Source organism: Microtus ochrogaster, linkage group LG5 (assembly GCF_000317375.1).
Source record: "Microtus ochrogaster isolate Prairie Vole_2 linkage group LG5, MicOch1.0, whole genome shotgun sequence".
In the NCBI taxonomy this organism is placed as follows: domain Eukaryota; kingdom Metazoa; phylum Chordata; class Mammalia; order Rodentia; family Cricetidae; genus Microtus; species Microtus ochrogaster.
In genome coordinates, this window is record NC_022031.1 from 7,583,780 (window position 1) to 7,607,014 (window position 23,235).

Consider the following 23,235-nt stretch of genomic DNA (forward strand, 5'->3'; position numbering starts at 1 on the left):
CCTGCCCATCTTTTCCTCCCAATGCTTCCCTATGTTTCTTCTTTTACAGGATCAGGTCTCCTTGCCTACTGATGTACTTTCCCAGTGATGGCACTCCCCAGTGATGGCTCTCCTGGTGCTTGAGTGACATCTCTCCTGGTGCCGAGATCAGATCTCTGTGCCCAATGATGGCTCTCCTGGTGCGCCGAGGTCAGATCTCTGTGCTGGTTGGGTAGCTTGTGAACAATGTGCCTACCTTGCTTGCTGCAGGTAGGCTATTGAAACAAAGGAGCTCCTGCCCGCTAGGTTGCCCTCAGGATTCGGCCCCAGAGCCCCAAGAGGGAAAGATCCTATTTTTTAATATTACCAGTTGTGCTATCTGTTGGGATAATTCAGTGTTTCTGGCCATGCTATTTTTCATGTAGGAGAGTTTAACCTTCAAAAGAAGGAACAACAAATCACTCAGTCCAGCTGCTTGTCATTTCAGGTAGTCCCGTTGTGGTATCTCACTCTTTCATGTTTGGGTCCATTGGAACAGGACCCCAGATCTCAAACTCTTGTCTCCCATCAGGGATTGTCCCTGTAAAATACATTATTCTTTAGTTTAGAGGTAAACTTCTCTAATGCCTACTCCTAGACCACAGTTCTCTATCTACACTCACTGTGAGTTTTATTTTGCTGTAATGTAAGCACATTAAAATGAAGATGATTATGGATCTGGAATTCATCCTTCCTGATTGGTCTGCTCACCCTTATCTCAGACTCCTAACTACAGTTTCCCACTGAAGCTGCTCTGCGAATCTGTTATATCAATGCGAACAAATACACTATAAAAGCACTTTATTTTTTCATTTTTTGCTTCTAATGCAGCAGTTCTCAACTTGTGGGTCATGACCCCTTTGTGCAATCAGATGACCTTTTCAAAAGGGTCATCAAAGACCACTAGAAAACACAGATATTTGCATTACAATTCATAACAGTAGCAAAATTACAGGTAGGAAGTATTAATGAAAATAATTTTATGGTTGAGGTTCAGCACAACATAAGTAACTGTATTATAGGGTTGCATCATCAGGAAGTTTGAGAACCACTGATTTAATGTGATGAAGTAGGTCCTACTTGGTTATCTAAGTTGTTCTCTTCCTCTACCACCACAGCTGCCTATCGCTTTTACTCTCGTTTTTCCCATCTCTGCCACTAATCCAACTGAGATGAAAAACCTTGATTTTTATCCTTAACATATTACAATTCCAAAGTTCATACCTCTGATTCCTCAGCAGTTTGTAAAGACTCTAAATTCAACATCGAGCCTGAACCCATCTGCTTCTCACTAACTTCACTGAACTCCATGCCATTATTGCTCACCTAGAGCAATAAGCAGTATCAGTCATGATCTCCCACTTCCTCACTTGCCTCCATATTTATCTTGAACTCTAACCAATATAAGATCCACAACAATCTAAAGAAACATGGAGACAGGCGATATCATAGTTCAAACATCTGTCTCTTATTAGAGTTAAAATACAAGTTTTACAGCTTTTTTTTTCAATGTACATGTCCTCATTCAATGTTATAGCTCAGTTTTCAAATGCACTTGCCATTGCTTCCTTAAACCTAATATTTTTCTTCTCAGAAAGTTTTTTTTTAACATTATGATCTTTTCACTTGTTTTGGTTGAAGCTTAAAAGATCTGTAAGTTCCAAGAAACTAGATTTCAAAGCATTTGCATTTTATTTTGTGCAGACATGTGGGATAAGACATTTTGCCTTTTATTTTGTGAAGACATTTGGGATAAGACATTTTGGGAAACTAAAGATATTATTCACACTTCTAGCAATTTGTCTCTTGGATAAATAAGAAATGTGAAGATAGGTCTCAAGCAAGAGCTGCAAATGGTAAAATCCATGTGTTTTAAACAATGAACTTTGTGAGCTTATAAATACAGACATTGTTAAAGAAAATCATTAATGACAAAATATATGTTGGATTATTTATAAAACTTAAGAATGAATTGTGAATTTCTATTAAATAAAAAGATAATGTTTTACTATTATTTTTTAGTTTTTTTACTTTTTTAATACAGTGACTTCTTTTTAACTTTTTTAAAGATTCATTTATTATGTATCCAGTGTTCAGCCTGCATGCATGCCTGAATGCCAGCAGAGAGTGCCAGGCTTTATTACAGACGGTTGTTAGCCATTATGTGGTCGCTGGGAATTGAACTCAGGACCTCATATAAAGCAGCCAGTATCTTAACCACTGAGCCATCTCTCCAGCCCCAAATTATTTACTTTTTAAATTTCATTTTACATTCCAACCATGGTTCTCCCTTCACTCTCCTTCTATTACCCCTTGCTGATGTAGGATTTCCCTCTGTATGCTATGAATATGTATTTATTGACATTGGATAAAAAGAAGCTGCTTTGGCCTATAGCAGGGCAGTATTTAGCCAGGCCGGAAGAGATAAAGAGTGAGAGTGGGTAGAGTCAGAGAGATGCCCTGTAGCTGCTGAAAGAGAAAGACACCAGAATGCCAGAACCTTACTGGTAGGCCACAACCTCACAGTGATACACAGATTAATAGAAATTGGTTAATTCAAGATATAAGAGTTAGCCAGTAATATGCCAAAGCCATTGGTCAAGCTGTGTTGTAATTAATATAGTTTCTGTGTGATTATTTGGTTCTGGGCAGTCAGGAAATGAAAGAGTAGTCTTTGAGTACACCTTGTCTCCTTTCAGCCCACCCCCATCCGCTCCTCCCAAAGGCTAAGGTCTCCCATGGGAAGTCAACTAAGCCTGGCACCATAAATTGAGTCAGGACCACGCCCCGCCTCCTGCATTAAGGTTGAACATGTCATCTCACCATAGGGGATGGGGTCCAGAAAGCTAGCCCATGCATCAGGGATAGATCCTGCTCTCATTGCCAGGGGCCCCTCAGATAGATCAAGTTACATAAATGTCTCCTATATGCAGAGGGCCTAGTTTAATCCTGTGGACGCTCCATGACTGTCAGTCTAAAGTTGATGCATTCCCACGAGCTTGGTTCGGCTGTCTCTGTAGATTTCCCCATCAAGATCTTGACCTCCCTGCTCAGATATTCCCGATTCCCTCTCTTCAGCTGGATTCCTGGGGCTTGATCTAGAGCTTGGTTGTGGGTCTCTGCATCTGGTTCCATCAGTTACTGGATGAAGGATCTATGATGACAGCTGGAGTATTCACCAATCTGATTACAGAGGAAGGCCAGTTCAGGCACTCTCTCCACTATTGCTAGGAATCTTTGCTAAGGTCATCCGAAAAGGAAAACTTTTACCAAAAAGATATCACTATGTCAAGTAAAAAATCCTGCAATTCCATGGCTCAGTAGCTTAACAATGCATGACACTAGACTAAATATTTTAAATGTGGTTAGGTTTACTAAGAGATTGAATTTTGCTGAATTTGTATTCAAATTAACATATATTTATAATATCTATACATTAGCAATGTAGCCCATATATACATATGCACATATTTATGTTCTCTCTCTCTCTCTCTCTCTCTCTCTCTCTCTCTCTCTCTCTCTCACAAAAACACACTCACACACACACAGCAAGGCTACAATTTCAGACATTATGGAGGATATTTCTATTATAGAAACTCTGAGCAGAACTCACCTTCACCTTTAAACAACTTTTTTCATATTTATTCCTGTACTATGAGAAAGTCTATTGTTATTAGGGAAGTCAAACTGTTATTATAAAAGAAGAATTGATATTATCAAAAGGGCTGAAAATAAAATCAAGATATAAAGTGTTATCATGCTTTTACAAAGAAATTATAAGGAAAGAGACCGAAAATCATTTCCAATTGTTGGAAAGCAAACTTATTTTGGAATAAGGTTGCACAAAGATGTGCAAGACATTATTCAGAAAAAAAACCTGATTGAAAATTATGTGTAAAGATAGATCCAGTTTCTGATGGAAATGTTATCTGTAATAGTGGAGAATTTATCAACCTTTATCATATTTAGTGCAATTTAAATACAAATAATTGACAGATCTTTTGTGGAGCTGCTAATTATGAGATTTACAAGAAAGATTAAGTGGCCAAGAATAGCTTAGATCTTCCTAAAGGGATTAAAGTGGCAGGATTTTAGCTTACTACATACACACATATAGCTCTATATTAAGCATTATGTGATGTGGCACTTGAGGGCAGTGAAATAAACACATTGAACAGAGTAGAGAGTTCAGAAACTGACTGTAACTTATATGGAATCAGCTAAATCACAGAGAATTCTTTACAGTTATGAGGCTGTAGAGAGAAGCGTGATAAAGAGCCTGTGCTGCTCTCGCAGATGGCCAAATTTGAGTCTCAATTCAGCAGACTCAGAACCACCTACAACTTCAGATTCAGGATATCCAACACCTTCTACTGGCCTCAACAGGCATGACACTCATAAACCCACTTGCACACATACAAACACAATTAAAACAAACTTAAACGTTACTAGAATGTGGATGAATCGGTCTTGAAATGTTTGATGATTCATAAAAATGCATCAAACCTGAATTACATTGCCAGGAGCCATCCCTGATGGTTGGCAGGTCCCAACAGAGGATGTAAGTAGTTGATGAGGGAGTCAGCCAAGCCATGATGGTTGGGAGAGTCTTGCAGCCTGACTGACTGGCAGCCAGAGTGCTTCTTTATTTATACAGAATTTAGTAAGCAGGGATACATTCATGTTGTTCCAAAACGCAGATTATATCATTTTTGTTTTTGGACCTGTGTTTCACTTCCTTTGGCTCATCTTTTAGTTATCATTAATAAACTATGACAGAACAGAGTTATCATTTCCAATCATTTTCCCTCAAGTTTTGACATCATTGATACAAAGTTATCTTTCATGATCATTTTTACTCATCAACCCCATAACCCAATTTTTAAGAATCAAGAGGTGTATGACAAGCTCCTCTCAGGCTAAGTGCTTTTGTGGCTATAATAATATTGGACCAAAATAAACTTCATGCTGTGCTGGGCATACAGCCACGTCCCAAGCAGCGTATTATTAACTCTTAATGGTCAGAGTGCCCAAGAAATATTCTCAGATCAAAGTTGTTGCAGTTATTATTCAAATTCTGGCATAATACAATATTTACATTTTATACCGTTATAAAATACTTTTCATCCTTCTAGATCATTCTTTGCCCATCAGTATAAGTCTTTATGTAGCACAGAGGTAATTTTAGCTAATCCAACTTCGTTGCTGTATGTGCCACGGATTGCCTGGGTGTATAGTTGAAAGAGACTTGTAATCTGAACCGTCGTCGACTCCTCAAGCCCACCAAATCTTGTTGACCTTTTAAAGTTTACTTTATTTTGATTATCTTGCTCTTGAGTAAGTACAAGGGCAGATGTTTCAAAAATATCTCAAAGGAGTGTGTCACAACCTCCAAGGCATAAGGAAGACCATCAAGTAGATAAGGATATCTCTCTAAAGCAGGGAGAATAGTATACTCAGGACTATCCTGGGGAAACTTAGAAATAGCATTCCGGAAAGAAGGCATAAATGATTCATAAGAAATTTTCCATCAATCTAGAATTTCCATATGTATAAATTTTAAAGTCTCCCAAGTATGCAACAGATGGGTTGAAAACCAACGGGGGCATGGTGGCCATCATGTGGCTCAGCTTTGCTGGATCTTTGTCAAATGCTTATGCTGGCCTTATGATTTCTGCCATTCCCATCAGATATGGTTGTGCAATCATATTACATAGATTACTGTCTTGAAAAAAATATCTATGTCATAATACCAGAAAAGAGCATTTTAATGTAAAAAGTTACAATCTGAAAAGATAAATTTGGCTTCATTAACCTTAAGAGTGGCTATTTATCTCCACACACCCTTTTCCTACTCAAGACTGGCCTGGGTAAAGCTATTGTATCATAGGTTATTAATTTACCTATATTTGAAAACAATAAGAAGTAAATGAATAAAATAAAAATCTAAATATTAGTAGAAGATATTCCTGCTGCTCCAATATGGTAACATGAGAGCTCTGTCTTTGAAGAGGTACCTCAGGTTAGATAAGGTTGTAATTTCAAGGCATAATCTACCCTGAGTAGCTTTCAAGGGAGGATATTCCCATAAAAGAGTCAAAGCCACAGACATCTACGGGACACAGAAACAGCTCTCAGATTGCTTTGTTTCTAGAACTATACTATGAAAAAAAAACCTTTTATTTAAGTTAAAACGTTTGTAAAGTTGGTTGAAGCAATACTAGTCAAGTATTGCAATTTGAAACTATCACTTAGTTTGAGAAACCCTGAATGAAACTACAGAGGAGAGGACTACACACACACACACACACACACACACACACACACACACACACACACACACACACACACACACTTCACATGCTTACAAGGGGATATTGACATAAATAATCATTAAGTCTTTTAAAAATAATTATCAACATGATGATAAACATGCGCTCATCTCTATACAAGAAAATACTATAATAGTGGTAGAAAAACAAAAATGTATGACTTTGAAATATAATATTGACTTAATAAGTAAAGAATATTATTTAAATATAATGGTAATTCTATAAAACTAAAAATATCAGCCATAAAATAAAAATAATTCATGGATGTTTATATTAAACAAGAACAGCATTATTTCCATGGTTATGGAAGAAGCTTAAAGCAATGTCATTTAAGACTTAAATCTTGTGGTCTTCGTCCTAGCTTTTCACTTTGGAGAAGTTTGTATTCTTCTTACATTTCAAAAATTACATTTCAAAAATTAAATATTATATAAGACTGTTACAAAAAAATCTCTTTACGCCTTAATTCCTGGAGATAACCATCTCTGCTCCAAAGACCACACACATCCACTTACAAATCTAAGTTTATAGAACTTTCTACACTGAAATTCTTCCATAGGAGGGTCTTAGTTTCATGATGAAACATTATACTTTTCAACATGTGTCATCCTTACTTAAAGTGGCACGATTCATTTGGCTATTCAGGAAGTTTTAAAACATCAGAGAAGTACAACTTCTGTTACCAAGAGAATATAAGAAAGGAAAATGTGGAAATGTGTGGGAGGTAGACTTGAGATTGCTGACAAATGCATACTGAGCACAACTCCAGCACAGTTAATGCCCGAGCTAGCGAATCAGACACACTATTAGTAAATACATTTGAGCACCATCCAACTGTCAAGGAATAAACTCCAGGGGAATATATCTCTACACATTTTGGAATGAGTTTCAGTATGCTCTTTTAGACCATTCGTGTTTTAGTTTTTTTGTTAGCTGCAGCCTATGAAATTTATATTTCTTTCATTGATTAAGCAGGGTTTTTTTTCCCCACTTTCTCCTGGGACCACAGAAAATAACAACAGCCTACATAAACATCATGGCTGCGGAACTATGGCTGTTCTAGCCACCGAAAAGAATGTAAAGCAGAATTTAGCTGATAGTTATTTTAAAATTATCCTTAAGAGGACCATTATAAAATGCTTTAAAAAGTAAGTTTCTTAAAGTAACATGGCTTAGGAGATTATTACAGGAATATTCTCCTCATATTTCAATCATCTGGTGTAAGTCTATGTGGGTGCTATGTTTACATGAACAGGATGTTATGTGACATTATTATAAAATTAATCTGAAACTGAGATAAACTGTCATTTACATCAGTAATGTAGATTAAAGCTTTTATATCACAGCTAATTCTACAACAGACCTTGGCAAACATGAAGTCTGGGCTTCTCGTACAATTTGACTCAGTATCATGAGGATTAATCCATTCATTCAGTAGATTTTGCTCTGCATATTCCATGTTTCAGTTACAGTGATGGGTCCTAAGACTTCAGAAACCAACACATAATGCACCAACAAGGCAGACATCTTTTATTCCTTACTAACTTGTTTCGTTCACTCATTAAGCTATCTCATTCATCATGTGTCTTTGTTTGGAACGCAGACTAGAGGTTATGTATGAAGCTAAATTCTGAGTACTTAATTGCACATGAGAAAACTAGTCCTTGATTTTGAAGTCACTGTTTTTTTTTTTTGTCACATAAAATATGAAGGCTCTCTACCTTAAATTTCCATGTCAAATTGTAAGTGAAAAAGAAAATTGTGAATAAGATTCTGACAAATATAACTACACAAAACCACAGTCTTTCTTTGACATGTCCAATTCTCCCTTCTTCCAACTCCACTTTGCAACAAAACTAAGCGTGGATGGGTCCAAGGAAGAACCAACTCAATTTGCTTATGCGGCCAACTGAAACTATTCCTCACTTGATGTTCGCAGGGCCCCTAATTTTGATAAACAACTGAAGTGTCATGGAAACAACACATGGAAAAGATTTGTCTTCAGAGACAAGATGCAGTGGGCTAATCTACTAGGCTGCACGTGCAGCCTCCTGAGACTGAAGTCCTGAGAGTACTAATGCACATAGTAACAGTGGGCTAAAAATAGAAAAAGTACCATGCTGTTATTGCATTTGCTTCCCTCCAAGGAACTCTCTGGTAAACACTGCCAACTCCAAGGGAATTAATTTAAAGCAAACTCCTCTTAGCTAGACTCTCATCTTTTTCAACGTGCTATTGAGAAACCTGTACACTCGGGATGATTGAATCTGTGATTTTCCTTTGCCGTCCCTACCTGATTGGAAACCTTCTTGTCTTTAATTCATTTACTGCTTTTCCTTAAAGATAATCTTCAGATTTCTACCAGAAATTGCTTCTTGGGACCATCAGACCTTGATATTCAGGAAGCTGAAAGGAAGATGTTAGGTGAAATATTAATAATCTGTACCTATAGATTCCACTGTCTCACTATTTTAACTAAATACCCCCACATCTTCTAATTTATAAAAAGGTTATAATTTCAAGTAAATACACTATAATAAGAACACAGGTTACAGTTTGAGACTTCAAGCCAAACAAACAAAATGAGGACAAAGATTCAAGTTTTCTAATTATTTTTTAAGTTTTATTTTATTTATTTCCATTTTCCTCTAGATTTTCTCTCAAAAATCTTCATTTAGATTTTTATAAATTACTTTTACTAAATTTAATTTTTTACAAAATAAACATAAGAACCCATTGGAAGGGAATTTCACAGACACCTTTAATACTTTTTCAACGTTTTTCACACATAAAAGTATGTGTGTGTAGGTCTAGAGATTTTTGAAATAGGATGGTAGAGACAAAATAAATCCACCAATTATTAGTAATCAAGGCCAGTGGATATTAGGGTGAGTAGAAACAAGTAGAACGTTAAGGTCTTGAGGTCAACATTGTAAAGTAATAATAGCAATTTCCTGATGAGTAATGGAGTAGGTTTCTTAAATTAGAGCCACACCTGTTAGCTACCATCTGCCCAGAAATTTCAAACCTCCATGAGTAGAAAACAAGTGATATTATTCTACTTTGTTCTACCCACATGTCATTCCCATGACAATTGTTATTTTGTAAATTCATGTTGGTTTACAAAGAATGACGTATCTTATGCCATCCTTTGCAATACTATAATTTATGGACCTATAAGAGGCACTGGACTACTAGGCCAAAAAGAGTCTGGGATTTCTTAGTGTGAGCCCATCCAGGAGCTGAATCTGAGATGAGACATCACATACAAACTGTCTATGGAGGAGGTTATCTAGCCAACGTAAAGAGCACAGTAGGGAACTGGAGATAGGGCCTGGAAGAAAGCAAAGAGAGCCATGTTTCTGAATGAGTTCTGGATGAGTTATTCCTGAAGATACCTGTTAGTCCTTCAAAGGTGTTCTGAGACTCTGTTGAATACAGCTCATTGTTATCCCCATAAAAGGGTGAGAAAGCTGATATGCATATATTCCAAATCGCCTCTCTAATTGGTTTAAAACCCCATTAGGAAACATTAACTGCTAAGCTTTCTGGATTTATCTCAAAAGGCAATTACGTGTAGCATTATGATGCAATGGGTATATATCGAAAGGGCACATACTAGGAGATGTGGGAGCGACATCAATGGCATCAAAATGCCTTGGGATGAACTCTTGTGCAGAATGGATAAGTTTATATCCCAAATCAATGCTTTTCTTCTGAGGTATTCCAATACTGATATCAGTAAAAATTTCCTCTTTTGAATCAAGTGTAGAATCCAATACCCTAATGTTTTGAAAAGTTATTAGTGACAGAATCATTGTGAGGAAATTGAAATACAATTTTAATTTGACCATTCATGTTCAGTTTGCATTTGCTAACCCTGTCCCTGATATATCTGCCAGATCTTTAGTTTCAATTGAGGACCCAATGTAAATCCATAATTATGGCAGAAATTATCATGAAGTGCATTGACCAGCTCGAATTTTAATTCATGAATTTGCTATAAATCTGTAGAATATAAGGAAAGTTAACAGATCTTCTCATACAATGCAGTCTTGTATAACGTGTGAATTAGGAAGGAAGAATGGGTTTCTGAGGCCAAGGAAAGCGAAATGTATGATGACAGGAGAAATAAAAATACCTGGTCCAGGGCAGAAAGGAATGCTATACATAAGGTATAATGAGTGTTCAGAAGCTTTCTGGATTTATCTCAAATATAACTTTATTTTTGTTCAGAAGGGTATGAAAAGGAGCACAATGCAAAGATACCACAGGATAATGAATGACTTATGCCTATGGCACAAGAATGTTGAGATTGAATTCTCAAGACTGTACTCATCCATTGATAAAGTTTTAACTGGAACTATAAAGTTACACTAGATAAAAGTTGATTTTTATATGGACCACTGTGCATCAAAGATCTGTGTGCAATTTAGAAAAATTACTGTTAATTTGAAAATTAATTTTATATGGAATTGTTTTCAAAATGTGGTTGCAATCTTGTACCTAGGAAAAGAACCTAATAGCACATTACTAAAAGTCAAACAAGGTCAAATTAGAAATAAAGTTATAATTGAAAATTCCCTTCATTCATCTTTCTCCCTTCCCTTCCTCCTCTTTCTTTCTTGCTTCTTTTCCCTCCCTCCAACTCTCTCTTCCTTCCCTCTTTCCTTTCTTTCTCCATTTGCTTCTGTAGCAGGGCAAACCCAAGCTGGTTACAAATATTTTAGGTACCCAGGGATGACCGTATCTGCTTCTACCTTCAAAGTGCTGGGATTAGGGGCATGAGCCACTACTTCTGCTTTTATGTGCTTTGTGCTAGGTGCTCTGTCTAGGAAGCTGCATCCCTACCATTTTTTTTTTCATTTCAATGCTTCAAATTCATTATGTAAACACCTCAGGCCTATGGAGTTTCGGATTTGTGATCCGTTGTTATTTGAATTGATAAAATGTGTGATTTCTGTCTGTTTTCTACATTTTACCATTGTCTTTTCTACCTAGAAATTTTAACAGTTATGTCTGATAGCAATTATTGTACATGGGCTATTTGGGGTTCACTCGGGTTCCTGAGTCTCTAGATTTATTTTTTCTGGCAATCTGCACACTTTGTTCACTATTTCTTCAAGCTTCTTGCATCTCACTTGCTCCCTTTTCAAACTAAGAATTTGATGACACAAATAATAGCACTTTCACACTGTTCCAATGGTCTCTGAGATTATGAGACCCTGGCCTATTTTTCCTCCTTGGTTTCAGTTGTGGTCAATTATATTTTTTCCTCAAGTATGACATATTGATAATGTGTAATCAAGAAATGCACATTTAAATGTCTATCAGATAATTTATTTAGCCTACATATTATAAATCCAACCTCACTTTACTTGGCAATGATTGTACATCCAGATTTTCATGATTTCCTGGTTGGAGGTATGATGAGTGATTTTTAATTGTATTTTGAAGAAATTCTGAGTACTGCACAATCCTGCATTCTGCTTTATCTTCTTCCCACTTTTTTGTTTTGTTTTGTTTTTGTTTTTGTTTTTTATCCAGACATTACTCTATATTGGGTAATCGTATCCTGGCTGACTGGGAAAGAATATAGAGATTTTTAAAGGGTTCCATTGACACCAACCCAAAGAAAGTTGAGCAATTAATCACATTAACTGTCCACATAGAAGTGAAGTTCAGCTTGCCCTTTGGTTTTGATGCCATCTCTTTAAATGTAGTGGAGCCACATGCAAACTTGTTTTGTATTCAAGTGGAAGTAAAAGTTAAAATTCTTAATAGGACTCCCAATAAAGAAGAGAGACATGAAGTATTAGCTATGCTTTTCCACAACAGTTTGTTACATTTGGAGTCTACCTGTGTGTGGAGGTTCAGCCTCACATAGGATCCCACTCACAGCATGTATGGGGTAATAATGTTGTGTAATTTTTAACTCGGAATATCATGCCTTGGACACAAAGCAGAAAAGATGCTAAGTTTCTTGTTTGACTGTATGACTATGTGTGGTGTGTCCAGAGTTAAACGGCCACATCTGGCTCCACTTCTTCAATGCCTTTCCATCCTGCTGAATGCTGGAGAGCAGAAGGTTCGCTAGGCAGTGGACTGTACTGAAATAACCCTGATTTGGACTGTGTTGGCTGTTTAGGTAGGAGAGAGGTGTCCTGGAATTCAGAATCATCTACTTAGTTGATGTCACTGAAGTAGAAGCACAGAAAATGGGGGACAGTTTTGCCTTAGTATTTTATTGGAATGGTAACAGCATTGTCAAACAGTTACAGGTGTTAACAACCCCAGCTTGTATACTTTAGCTATGAGGAAGACATTTGTCTTAAGCCTTTCTTTTGTTTGTGATCAACAGATCAGAAAAACCTATATAACCCTTTCTGGGATATAGAGAAAACAATAAGAAAATATGAACAATTTAATGCCATATCACTCTGCAAGTCTCAAGGTCCTGAGTAATCTGCACCTTGCAGTGTCTCTTTACTTATTTAATAAGTTTGGGATTTAGTGGAGAAATACCTGGAAAATGTGGTTTCTTTGGTTCAAACCACAAATCTAGAGTTCTACTTATGTAAAGAAGTTCTGCTTTTTAGTCATAAATTGAAGTTCAGTAATATACAATGTGTTTTCTAGGAATTACTGTGCTAGATATGATTAAATGTTCTGTTGAAGCTCAAATGTAAAGATACACTAGAACAGTCTGTGTGGTTATCTTTCTGCTTAGTCAACGGATCTTTAGAAGCATCAACACTTCAGTGGCAATGAGTACAATGTAATTAGTGCAGGTTATCTTGGTGCATCTAATTCTCTTTGCAAGGAGGAACTTGAGATTCTTGAAGAAATGGTCAATTCTACAATAGACAGACTATAACAAGAAATATAAGAGATGATGTTGGCATTTTGCAATGTACAAAAATTTAAAAAGTGATTTAAGAAATGTAACTAACTGGGTGATTGCTCAGAGGTAAAGCATTTACCATACAAACATGAAGACCCAATTTTCAATCTCTAGAACTCATGTAAACCCAACTCAGTACATGTGTATGTTGTCTTTTAACTTTTGTCCTGAGATGCCAGGCAGAGACAGAATTTCCAGAAGCTCACTGGCCACTGAACCCATGGAACCCAGAAGTAACAAAAGATTATCTTAAACAGTGTGGAAGATAAGTCCGATTCTCAGTTTTCCTCTGACCTTTCTACATGCTCTGTGGTGTGTATATATCTACACTCACATATGAACAAACACACACTGATGCATTTATAGCGTGAGTCAATTGAATTGAAAGAGGTTACTACTGCCAAGCCTGATCAAATTAGCAAAAGAAATACAATAATTTTAGATTATAGCTAAAACTACAAAAAAACCTACCACCAGGTCTCATCTGTGTGAACAGGGGATTAAACTGATTAAATAAAAATAGTAAGTGGGAAAACACACAAATCTATAATGCTGAAGAAGTCCAAAGCTACTTAACTCTCCATATAGAAAACATAACTCCCCACTGCTTACTGTTCCATTAGTCAAAGAGTGAGCACAGTGACTTACTTCCTAATGTGTTTCATAGAAAAAAAAACAATATAACCATTATGGAGAATAATAACTGCTTCAGCTCAGCGATCAAAGGCATGCACCCCCAGCAGTTACACTGTGATGGTAGTATGTATCCTTGCTTTCTGTGACAATCTTCCTTTAGCTCAGCAGTCTTTCCCCTTAAAACCATAGTTTATTAGTTACTCTTCTATCATTTTAATAAAACACCATGGCCAAGGCAATTCACAGGATGCGAAATTTATTTGGGGCTAATTGTTCCAAAGGGACAAGAGCTAATCACCATCAGGGTGGGGAGCATGGCAATAGGCATTTAGGCTCATCATGGACTAGCAGCTGAGATCTAATATCTCTGTCACAAACAGGAAGCAAAGACAGCCAACTGGAAATGGCTAAAGTCTTTTCAAACTCCAGTTTGCCCCAGGGAAAACACTTCCTCCAGCAAGGTCACACCTTTTAATCTTCTCCAAACAGACACCAAATAGGAACCAAGCAGCAAATGTCCAAGTCTTATGGAGCATATCTCAAACTGTCACGTAGAATCCCATCTTATAAGGAAACCACCCAACAATTCCAGGAGTGAGGTAGCATGTATAGTCTTCTACTAACTTCTGTCCTGAAATATCCAATCATCACTCTCCAAAGTTTTCAGTCTTTAAACAAGTTAAGTCTAAGAAAATGCAACAACTAATAGGAGACTGGGGAGCCGTGAGGATGAGTGATACACAATGCTCTAATGGATGAAGCAACAACACCCACAGATGATAGCATTGACATGTGGCTGTAAGCTTGTAGTCTTTTTATTCTAGCAACAGCTATGTGATTTCCTACTAAGTAGATAAAAATTTACTAAATCACTTTCTTGTTGATAAAAAACATGTTTAAAATTTTGTTTTGAGTCATATGACAATGATGCCTTTAATGATTTAATATTTTTTCAACTTAATCTATTCATTAGACTAGATTTCCAGAATTAGGATTACTTTGTGAAATGTTGTGTAAATTTTCATTGTTTTAGACATTACCAAACTGCTTTGGAAGTACTCATCTCAAACTGGCTTACAAAGATGAGATACTATGATTTTTGATTTCGATAAATTCATAAACTAGAACTTCACATTCTATATTTTTGAATTTTTAATAACTATAGCGATTAAACATCATATAAACACTTATTCAAAATACTAACTGTATTTCCATTTGGAAAATTGTCTTTTCCCACTTTTTACCCCATCTCTTTGTGAGGTCTTCCCTGGTATCTACAGGGAAACTAATGGCGAATTGATCATTCAATGAATGAATAATTTTCTGCCTCAGATAGGCTTTCAAGCCAGCAACTTCTGTTCTGACTCGCTGCTTAGCTTTCTTTCATTGCTTTCGATGTTTATTAAAAAATAACACTTTCATATTGTCTTCACATTTCCCTTTGTCCCTGTTACTTTTCCTCTCTCAGATAATGAGTGACCTCAGCTCTCATCCAGGAAAGCAAAGGAGAAAGAGAAAACAGAATCCAGTAAATGACCCACTGTTAAAACTTCTCAACACCGGCCCTGGCCTTTGGACTCTCCTCCACTGTCAGAGCTGACATTAAAGGTTCTCTCCATCGAACATGATGTGCTTTCCATTTCTTTCACCTTCCTGAGCATGACACAGTTCTTTCTGCACCTTACCTTGCCTTGTGAATTAGTCTCAGCAAAACTCATTTCTTCTAAAAGAATAACTCCTCTCTATGTATTAAAAATGACTCAAGCAACATGAAGCTTTCTCCTCCTCCGCCTGGAGCAGCCTTTCCTTTTCACAGCTGTGCCTCTCTGCACGCTCTGCACGCATTGCCTCCCAGTCCTCACATCCATTTACTCCTCAGTGCGCTTCCATCTGCTTCCCCACCCCGGGCACTCTACAGTGCTCTGAAATTCCATTTGCGAAGGTCAATGGGATCTTGTGTGACCCCAGTCAGTAAAAACGTTCTATGCTCACATGCTGGGCTTGTTTCTTTAAAAAAGAAAGCAATAAAAATTCAAAAATGTTATTATGTTTTTATACCTTCTCTATTATCTACCTCAGCATTTTTTTGCTTAATTTCTCTTAATCTGAGTTATAAACATTCCCCTAGCTTAATTTACTTTCAATGGAATGTATGACTCTGTGAAAGATTATTCTTTTGCTGTTGTTGTTGTTTGTTTTGCTTTTTCGAGACAGTGTTTCTCTGTGTAACAGCTCTGGCTGTCCTGCAACTCACTTTGTAGAGCTGGCCTCAGATGCACTGAGATCTACCCGTCTCTGCCTCCTGAGCGCTGGGAAAGAGTATTCTTAATATTTAATTCCCATCACAGTAATGCTAGAGGCAGTAAGTTTGTAATATTTGTCAAGCACCAGACACTAATATAAGAGCTTCATGGTCCATAAGGTGTTTATTCTTCTCATAATTCTGTCTTGTGATTTTCACACAGATGAGGAAACTAAGGCTTTAAAAACTTAGGTATAATTTATCAAAGGTCACATGACTAGTAATTGCTGTTCTCTCTCGACAGCATTACTGCTGGATTTTTGAAATGATAAGAAAAAGTATGTTTTAAGGGAGTAAAATTAGTCAGGGCAGTAAATATTTTATGAAAAAGTACTGTGTGTTTGCCAGAGCTGGGAACAGGGCACAGAGAAAACAATGATAAGGACAACTCTTCTCGGAAGAGCCAGGAATTGTGATAAAGGGAATCATTTATTATCTTATTTTACATTAACTGTTCAGTAACCTATGAGAAATAAATTCTTGTTATCCCATTTTACAGATAAAGACACTTTAAAAGGGTTTAAGTGATTTCCCTTTGGCCAGACAAGAAATCGGGACTGTAGGAAGCATTCTGACTCACAAGTTCAACTAAAAGAGACAGTTTTTTTTATTATATTTATTTATTTTTATTTATTAATTAAAAATTTCCACCTCCTCTCATTTCCCTCCCATTACCCCACCCCCACCCTCTCCAGTCCTAAGAGCAGTCAGGGTTCCCTGCCCTGTGGGAAGTCCAAGGTCCTTCCCCCTCAATCCAGGTCTAGGAAGGTGAGCATCCAAACAGACTAGGCACACAAAAGGCCAGTCCATGCAGCAGAATCAAAACCCAGTGCCATTACCCTTGGCTTCTCAGTCAGCCATCATTGTCAGCCACATTCAGAGAGTCCAGTTTGATCACATGCTCCATCTGGTTATGTCTTATGATCTCAAGAAGAAGCCTACTTGTGGAGTTGAAAATTGTATGTAAATAGGTTCAAGGAACAAGGTCACCTGGCCAATGCAGAGTGCATGGTGAGGGCTGAGTTCATGTGAAATACTCTTGGTCTGGAAGGAGCCACACCAATGGAAGGAGCCACATCTTTTGATATGTGAGGGTAATGTTACCCATGGGATAGTGGTCCTGGATGTAAAAAGAAAGCAGGCTCAGCAAACCTAGAAATCTAGTAGGTGGTACTCCTCCATCAGCTCATCGGTTCCTTCCTCCAGTTCCTGTCCTGAGCTGACTAGACCACAAACTGCAAGTTGTAAGATGACATGCACCCTGTTCTCCCCAAAGATGATGTTGCTCATGGTGTTTCAGCACAGCAAAGGGAACTCAGACAGAAACCAGTTGGTACTGGATTGCTCTTATATAGAGAATTAAACCTTAGCAAATACTAGGTCCTGAGAGACTTAAAGCATGCACAATGTCTTTCAAAGTTTGTGATACTTTTGACTAATTTTTCTTATTAGTCCTGAGAATTCTATTTACTTCATATAAACATGAGGTACAGGGCAGCAAAAGTATGTTTGGGACCTTATGAGAAATTGTTGGAAATTCTAACTTAATCCCAAACAAAGTTCACTTAAAGATTTGTTTTTTGAGCATCTAGACAGTAATTCACACAATTCACAAAACTGAGCATTTTAACACAATATAATTTGAGATATTTCTATTCTACATGGTGCTTCCCTGTAGAAAAATGACTGTAGAAAAATAAGTGCTGTCTGTTTTTTTGGAATCAGACCATTATGTTTCTAAGAGATCAGAAAAGTTCCTCTGTACAGTAAAGACCATGTATACGGTAGTCTTGAATCTAAGGTGCTCAGGCAGTGCTTCTTGATATTGTGCAGTGTGACATCATTCATGGTGCATGCCTTTGCACACAAGTATTCAGAGCCAAGCCTGCAGTGGTTCCCTAAGGTGAAACACAGGAAAGTACTGCCAAAAACATTTGGGATTCATTGAAGCTTTGATTTTGAATTCAATTTTAAGTGTTGTTCATTTTTAAAGCTCCTAAATTTGTTACGTGTTCCCTCCATTGGGTAAGCCCACAGTTAAAGGGGCTTAAATCTTGTGGCCAAGGGCTGTGGGATAGGCAAATAAAACAGTATGAGGCTGTAAAGTAGTATTCAGTGTTTCTTTTCCTCGTTTTTTTTTTTTGCCATGTGATTATTAAACTTTCTACTTCAACTCCTAAAAAATGCTATTGTTATAATGGAGAGAGTATGGCATGTCTTAACTTGCCTTGACCTATGTAGAATATATACGATCACACTGGCACTAAGATATACTAAATCATATTTTTATTTATTTTGGTCTTAAACAAAAGTAGTTCTGATATATACAGCTTAGAAACACCAACAGAGAAAATATCTTAAAGCCCAGCCTCTAAGAGGAAAGCAGTTTTTCAGAAGATTCTCCAGCCGATGCAAGTCCAACAACTGCCACATCTCGAAAGATTTGTAGTGAGACTATAACGGACTTCATGCATTTTCTGGCTCAGATAACCTACCAGTTCTCAATGAGATAAAGATACATTCATAAGGCAGAAAACAGTTTCCTCAGAAATTAAGTTGCTTAAGTCTTGCTACTTATTGTAATTAGGTAACATTCATCCTTTTACCAAGGTAGTTTGCTACCCACAATAGGGGCAATCCTATGACCAAAAGATGTGATCAAACAACACATACCAAACCCTAGATGTACTTCCAGATTATTAAAACACAATTTATAAACATTACATCATCTCCAAGTTCTCTGCTTCCTTGATAAGGATGAAGCTTGTTTTTTCCCTTCTTCATGTTTTTCCTTAGAGGTTGTTCTAGATATCAAGTTCATAGTTATTTAAAAATTACTCTTGTTCTTTCATTGTTCACCTGGTTTTCAGGGTCTTGTCTTTGATGAACTGAGTTCCATGTTAATAAATAATCCATCACTTCAGCTATCACAGTTCACACATTTAAAATCTTTTATTGTTACCTTAATCACTACTCAAATGAACAGCTGAGGTGGCTTTGTCAAAGATTCAAGGAGACAAAAACATATCTTGATTATATTTCAAGGAGAATAAAAATAGTGATTCAAGATCAGTGAATCTTTCATTTTGTACTCAATGTTATTGTTACTAGTTGTATTAACAGGAGAGTTTATATTTGCAAAATTTATATTTAACAATTGCTTTGAAAGGAAGTATCACATACATATATGATAATAAGTTGGTTTTTCTTAAAGAGTACTGTAGATCAGCATTTATTTTTATAAATGTGACAGCAGAAAGGTTGTTCATCAGGCACCTGATCTCTGTTACAGGTTTAAGGGCTAGTAATCCTGAACTGTAAAGACAGCCCATGTTCCAGAAGCAGCAACTGGAAAATATTTCATGTGCCAGTTATGTTAGTGAAACGTTTGCACACACAGCCAAGGATGGTGCAGCTAAGAGTAAAATCATGGTGTGTGAGAATCAGTTATGTAGATTACATGCATTAAAGGGAATCAATGAGCTCTCGATTCTTTATAGTGGGAGGCAGTCCAGGGAATGGAGTTAGGGGATCCAATACTGACACTGATTTTGGTGTGAGTGTTTCTCTCCCATCATTACTTAGAGCTCCATAGCTCTCGTTTTTCTTGCTGCTGACTGAAGACAACTGTAGGAATTTTGAAAAGTTAAAATAATATTGGGTAGAAAAATATGAATTTATTTCCTGAGTCAGTGTAAAATACTTCAAAACTGATCTTGCTCTGAGTACCTGACAGAACTCTTTAATCTCTCACTTGACCACAAACTGTACATAGTGCTTACCTGTAATTTTCGGTCTCTTTGCTGATATAAAATCAGCCAAAACCTATAATTGGTATAAATAACTCAAAAAAATTTATGGACAAAAAATGAAATTCCTCCCAAAATTTGAACTACTATTCTGTAAAAAATATATGTGACTATTTAATGTCATCAAAATAAGTGTTTGAAAAGACATAAATGTGGGAAGGTATCTGAAGGTGTGGAGGGCAGCAGTGACAGAGTGGGAGAGATGGGGGAGCTGGATGACTGTGCTTGGAATGCATCTTATACATGCATGATACGGGCAAAAACCAAATACAATGAATAAAACTCTTATTTACTTCAACAGTGAAGACTTTATCAGTTTCACTCTCACTAAAATTGAAATTCCTGATGCCAAGCTCTCTGGATCTGGCAGAGAAAGCAGCATTTGAAGGGACTGAATTCTCTACAAGATGGGAATGTTAATATCCTGACATGACACTGTAAAGTTAATTACCCCACCTCACCTTATAACTAAGCCCGTTCCTCTTCCTTAACTCCTTTATTTCCTCCCATCCTGAGTTCTCATTTATTTAATATCAATTTACTAGCAATGTTTTCTTTCTAAACATAGACAATCACGTAACTTCTAGCATAGCGAATGAAGAAAAGAACAGCCTATAAACAGATATTTTTATATGGACAACTTGACTTGTGCCAAAGTGTAACTGAATCCTCTCTGTTATTAGCTACTTACTTAATTAGCTACTATCAATGTTCACATGCTGGGTGTGTATCATATGTTAAATTAAATACCTGGAAAGTCAGGTGTGGGGTCCTCTCAGGCTGATTAATGTGCAGCATTCCGATGCCAAAACGTCATCATTCCTGCCCTCTGTCTGCCTTATTATCCCAGAGCGTGGCTTCTAATTAGCTACAACACTACTATTCACTATCAGTCTCTCCTTCTCCACTCTCTCCTTATAATGAAAGCAGTATCTGATTTAAAGGAAGAGATAAGGGTGTGATTGGTAAGAGATAAATTGGAATGGAAAAATATATAAAAGTAGTCAAATTGGCAGTAACAGAACCAGTGAGCTGGAGTCAGCCAGTAGTTGGGAAAATTTTGTAATGTCAGTAATGGACCAACCAGAGTCACGATTCTCACAACTAACAGAAAGCCACTGGTGGCAAATCCTTTGTTCCCGCCAGGGTCTTTTCATTAGAGTGACTGTCTTCTAACTTATAAAATAATTAAAATTCATTGCTTGTGATTAAATGTTATCAGCATAAGATATAGAAATAGATGAGTCCTATTATAGTAACTCCATATACTCTTACAGAATAATCAATTTCACCTTTAAGTTGTTTGGAAGGAATTTAAAATTTGTGTCAAGTACATTTGAAGTTTGAATGATTATAAAGAGTTGAAAGATGTGTCTCATTGTTTTGCTTTCCTTGCAGAATTTCTAGCGACATCCTGTTGGTGGTTAGGAGAGACTTCTATAAGAAGGTTGTACTCATATTCATGACCACCAGGAGAGGCAAGGAGCCAGCATGTACCAGGAAGCGCTGTTTTCCCTTCAAATAAATTACACAATACCCAATGAGGTGAAAAAACCCAATCACTTTTTAAAATATGTTCTTATAAGAGAGTAAACATTGAAAAATAACTTTTATTTTTATTGTAAAATGACCAAAAACTATGAAATTAGTGTTCATGTAACTAACAGAAAACAATTCATTATGTGGTTGTACTGAAGGAAGAACCATCTGCACTCAGATTCCATTTTCATATTCCTATTTGTATTATGAATGAGTATCAATCTGTTTGTTTAAATTTATAAAGCAAATATTAAAACTGAATTTTTTCATATTAACTTTTTATTTTTTGCTCAAGCATTGCCAATGTTCTGGACAGGTATTATTACCTACAGGTTGTTTGAAACACGAAATTCCTTCCACACCAGTGCCATAAAATTAAATGTTTAGACCTAGACAATACTTTAATGGAGTAATTTCTATTGAATCAAATATCACCCATTTGGCAAATGAATCTCATGGGAGTTACTGGTTCTTCTCAATGTATTAATAATATCAGTAAACTTATAAGCCCTGCTGGGTGGATATAAGTGACTTCTGTACAAATATGAACTTACACATGCTATCCTGGCATTTATGTTAATTTTGAAACCTATTTTAGTCTTCCTTTCTAGTACAATGGAGGCTACTTTTTCCAATTTCTTTTCCCTGCCCATGTTTTGAAAAAGGAGCAGCTACATTGTTCTCTTTAGTAAACATAGTTTCTAATTATGACCTTAAAATGACTTCATCTTGTTTTTTTATAGAGTTAATTTTCTCTTTTCAGCTGCATGATTTCATAAGACTAGAGTTATAACTGGTAAGCAGAGATGTTCCGGTATCTAAACATGTCTTCTACCCTATTTAGTTAATGGATGTTTTGTAGACACTCCCTAACATTTTTTGTTCATGTATTAAAAATAGAATTTAAAAACTGGGTATGATGGCACATGCCCTTAATCCCAGAACACACAAGGCAAAGGCAGGTGGATCTCTATGAGTTCTAAATCTGCCTGGTCTACACAGAAAGATTTTTGCAGAGAAAGAGAGAGAACACAGAGAAAGACTTATTAAACCATGGCTGGTCTATAATCTCAGGCCTACCTATAATCTCAGTTCCTTGAGAGGCTGAAGAAGAAAGCTCACAAATTTAAAACTGGCCTGGACTGCAGAATAAGCTAAGGTCAAAACTGGATAACTTGGTAAGTCTTTGTCGCAAAGCATATCAAAGGTTTAAAAAAAGATTGGAAATATATCTAAGTCACAGAACACGTGTGTAGCATCTCAAGTACTGTAGGATAAATAAATAAATAATTGAATACATAAAGTGTAGACTAGAATGTGAGGGTGGGTGGCCTATAGGTTTGCTTCATGATCTTTGATTCCAGCATCTTTTGCTAGATGTTTAATTTCGAAAAAGTTCATGAAATAGTTCAATGTTCTGAGGTCTCCTAATGCTATTCCTTTTCAATGTCTGAAAAGCATTCTCTTTTCTTTCTTGTCTTGGATTCTGATGCCAAACTAAATATTTATAAACAGCTTTTGGATTTATTTGGCTACTGCATTGGCCAGTATCCAAGATCCTGCTGTTATCTTGTCTGCATGTTTAAGGATGACCTTTTGCTGACTTCATAGAACTTCTTCAGAAAGAAAGACAGACGTGCTTATCTAAGCCTCCTTTTTAGACTATGCAAGAAGATTCCAGTTGTGTTGAAACGG

At 36.6% G+C, this 23,235-nt stretch overlaps 1 protein-coding gene across 2 annotated transcripts in view; it reads right to left on the reverse strand.

Moving 5' to 3' along the window:
- Positions 1 to 23,235, reverse strand: part of Pkia (cAMP-dependent protein kinase inhibitor alpha) — an 89,773-nt gene that overhangs the window by 28,702 nt on the left and 37,836 nt on the right. Inside the window, exon 2 of one of the 2 annotated variants that reach the window (XM_013351768.2) lies at positions 8,644 to 8,756. The exons of the other annotated variant lie outside the window; for it this stretch is intronic. The gene's annotated coding sequence lies outside the window, so the exon portion shown is untranslated. The remainder of the gene's footprint in view (positions 1 to 8,643; positions 8,757 to 23,235) is intronic. 2 annotated transcript variants of the gene reach the window in all.